Raw genomic sequence first — 4,241 nt, forward strand, 5'->3', positions numbered from 1 at the left:
CCTCCGCCGGGGGGGGGGGGGGGGGAAGGAGGGAGGATTTTGGGGAGGGGGGGGAAAGGCGGGGGGGAGGGGGGGAGCGGCCCGGGGCCCGTCGGCTGCGTGTCTGGCACACGACCCTCCTTAACACCCCTTATATACCCCGCGGGGAACAATCAAACCTGCCCCCCGCCGCCCCGCCCGACGCCCGGCCCCGGCCTCAGCCCCGGCCCCCGGCCTCCCCCCCCCCCCCCCCCCGCTCCCCCGTGGGTGCCTCGCGCTCGGCTGGAGCGTGCCGCTAATTTATTAATGAATGGGGGGGCCGCGGGAGCCGGCTCCCTTTCAGCAGCTCCGGGCGGGGGGGGGGCTGCGGCCCCGGGGAGGCCGGGAGCTGGCTCCGACGGCCCGCTGCCAGCGGCTTTCTTCGGGTTCGGCTGGGGTTTGGGGCTTGGGTTTTTCGTTGCCGTTTCTTTGTTTGGTTTTTTTTAGTGGATTTTGGGTTGGGTTTTTGTTCGGGTTTGGGTTTTGGTTTTTTTTCCCCCTTTTTTTGTCATCGTTCTGAGGAAGCGGGCTCAGTGCCTCGGGCTCAGTGCCTCGGGCACGACCTGCGCTCCGGAAGACTTCTAAAGAAGCACAGTAGCAATAACAGTGTTACTACTACTAATAAAAAGAAGCAAGCTGCAAACACCCCGGGAAAGCCTCCTCCCCCCCTGCCCAGACGGCCCGTGGGGATCTGTGGCCTGCCCCACGGTGCGGCCGCTCGCTGGCCTCAGCGGGACACGGGCGAGGGTGGCACCGGCCTCGCGGGGACGGCCACCGGAGCCAAGGCGCCTGTGTGGTCCGGCAGGGGCCGGGCGGCTCGGGGGAGAACCGTGGGGGCGGCGGGGTGCCCACCGCCCGCACTGTCCTCCGGGGGTCAAACTGTTCAACTTCAGCCCCTCTGGCAGCCCTCCGTCCGTTAGGGGAACAAAAGGCCAAAGCAGGCGACGATCAAGAAGCGGGAGCACAATGATTTAAGCTTATCACACGGGCCAGAAATAAAGGACGCTGAGCTGGTGTGCGGGAGAGGGGGGGACCTTCAGAAAGGCTTTGTTTGCCCTAAGCAGATTGAACTCTCAGGCGACCCGATAGCCCTAAAAGTTTAGGGTCTGTGTTGCTGAGAGACCTCTGGACGCGGCCCGTCCGCGCCTCGACCCCACAAGTTGTGAGCGAGCGTTGATGGCTTGCCAGGCCCCGCTGCCGCAGGTGAACGGGGGCGTGATGCCGGGGGGGGGGTACAGATCCCCCAAAACTGGGGGGAATGAGGGGGGGACAAAGCACGTCCCCTCTCCAAAGGGCGCCGGGGAGAGGGACCCAAAAAGCGGTGTGGGGAGGGATGGGGCAGGGGCTGCCCCGCGGGGTCCCGCCTTTGGGGTCCCTTCGGGGACAAGACGGTCCCGCCTCGGGCAGCGCTGCCCCGGCATCCTGCCCCGGCCCCCCCGGGGCGGCGAAGCCCCTCGTCTCGGGACGGGGGACGATTGTTCCCGGCGGATTTGCATGGCAGGTGCAGGCCTGCGGAGCGATTTCGCAATCCGCAGCCCCGCCGCCCACCCCCCCAAAAGGGTTTGCCTCCCCCGCCTCCCCCCCTTGTGAAAAAAGGCCGCCGGTGCCTTCCTTTCCCATGAAGAAGAGAAGAAGCTTGAGGATCGCGTGAACACGCTTCAGTTTTCTTATTCTTTTCTATAGATGTGGGGAAAAGAACAGCCGATTGTGTGAAAAACCCAGTGCCTGCAAAAAGGGACATTGGCCATCCAGGCGAAGGTGCGCGAGGGAGAGCACTAATCGCTGAACCAGGAGACAAATACGATTACCAGCTCCGAGCCTTGAGTCAGAAAGTCTCATAGACTTTAAGATGTTAATCCCCAACATAATCCTTCCTTTGGCGTGTAGGAATAGTGCAGCCACAAGAGTTGTTTTGTTATTTATATTGGCGTTTAATAAAACTCAGCCAGTGGTGAATGGGCTGCCCACTCTCCAATGGTAATTAATTCCCTATTTCAGTGACCCAATTGTGCTGGGATAGAGCAGTGGGACAGTCCCACTGCCCCAACCCGCCTTTGTGCAGCTACACAGCTCTCGTGCTTCAACAGCTATGGAAACTCATTCTTTTGATGTCATTCAATGAGTTTTCCTTGGGCATCTTCTAAACTTCAAGGACCCTTTTCTTTCTCAAACGCATGAAAAGCAGGACTAGCTTGACCACCTCTGTAGAATTTAATGATTTGGTGAAAGGGCCTTTTTGGGGGGTTTGTGTAAGGAAAGAGAGAAAGAAAATTTGGCAGGCTGCTATCAAACGGGGGGCTATCCAAACTCGAGCGCACCGAACTCATTCAGCTCCTGATTTATACAGGTCTTAAAAGCCACGCTCTCTCGCTGCAAAATACTTGGGCACTTCTCTCATCCGAGGCGTTCGTAGCAGGGGCTCGCCAGCAAGCACGTACGCTGGTGCACACGCCGCGCGTTTGCGCCACGCTGGGGACGAGTACGGGCAGCCCTGAAAACCAAAACGCGTCAGGTTTAAGAAGGTGTTTTTGTCCGCTGAAGGGAAAACTAAGGAGACCCCTGGAATCCGTTGTGTTACTGCCAAAAAGTGCGTGCAGGGCTTTATCTTCTGGCTCCGAGGCAGAGCAGTAGCAGTGAAGTGGCTGCAGAAGGAGTGTGTGAAATGAACACGTGAAGAACATGCAGCAGCCCTGCAAAGCCGCCCCAGCGCAGGCAGCCTCTTCTATGTCTTTATACGCCCTTCCAAAAAAAAAAAAAAAAAAACCTTCGCAAGTCACAAACAATTCAGAATTCAACTAAGAAAACACAGAGTGAACCATATGGCCAGGGTGGCTCGAGTTGGCTGCATTTTCCCCCAGACAAAGAAGGGATTGAGAGTTGAAGGAAAGGAGAAAAAAAACAACTTTCCGGCTGATGAAGCTGTTGTCTGGAGGCAATGATCCCAAATCTCAAGGCTTTATTCCAGGCTCCGACTGAGACGTGATATGTCATATGATTAGCATCTTTCATATTTACAAGAGTGGTATAGGCTGCCAGTCTTTAGAGAAAGGCGAGAAAAAGAAGGGGCATATGCTGAAATGGATTTAGCATTTGAAAGAGAGAAAGGAGATCGGATAAATACACTTAAACGAGGATTTAGTTTTACTCCCGTTGAGTTCTAATGGATTGTTGATTGAGATTTTAGGGAGCTGGAACAGAGGCGTCAGCAGCAATTTGCAGGCACTATTCACCCTCTGCTCTTGCCTCTTTTGCTCCGCTCACGGAGCGACGGCAGCGGGCGGCGGCGCCACCTGGCGGCTTACGGGCAGGGAAGCCAGGAGGGAGGCAGAGGAGGAGGCAAGGAGGCTGCTTGCAGGGCACCCTCTTGGCCCTCGGGTGCTTTGTGCGGTGCCAGAAGGGCGAAAACCTGCGGAAGGTTGTTGCTGGGGGGTTCCGGGCAGGCACAAAGCTGGAGCTGCTGCGGTCACCTTGTGGGTTTGGTCCCTGCGGCGTCCCAAGGCTGTTCGGCTGGTGCACTTTGCGGTGTTTTGCTCAGGTCTGGTTTATTTCCAGAGACTGAATACAACAAGCTCATCACTACTTTGTTTCTGAGCTGAATAAGAAGAAAGGAGATTACTTCTAATGTTTTTAGTGCTAGTGGGGTGCCAGTTCCATGGCAGGTGCGAGAGTGCCTCAGAGGCTTCTGGGGAAGAAGTTAAACAGTGCGGCAGCATCTAGAAATTTTACAAGGCCCATGCTCAGCCCACTTTTCCCCATAAATTAATCACTGAGAATCCTCATATCTTAGTATGAGTTCATACATTAACTACTGACACTCCTCTGTATACCTTTGAGACACCCTATGGGTCAACTTTTGTTGTGATAAAGAAACTTTTTTTCTCATCAGAGACAGTTTCTCACCTAACAGCACTTGCTTCCAAAACAAAATACTTCAGCTAGTTTTGAAACAGGGCCGAGTGACCTTATCCTACGCTTGTAACGCATCTAGATACAGCCAACCTGCTGTCATTTAGTTTTGTTAGACTTCCAAAGATTTAATAAAACATGTAATTTTCCTTGAAAAAATTACATTAAGTCCCTTTTATTTTAGCCACACTCCTAATTTGACTGATTTGTAAATAGACAAAATGACTATTGTTTTACAAGATGAGGTTATGTACATACCTGAAGAATAACAAAATGCTAATAGTACAGTTAGGTACTTTATAGGCTTAAAAGGATTT

Source organism: Anser cygnoides, chromosome 4 (genome assembly GCF_040182565.1).
Source record: "Anser cygnoides isolate HZ-2024a breed goose chromosome 4, Taihu_goose_T2T_genome, whole genome shotgun sequence".
Taxonomy (NCBI): Eukaryota; Metazoa; Chordata; class Aves; order Anseriformes; family Anatidae; genus Anser; species Anser cygnoides.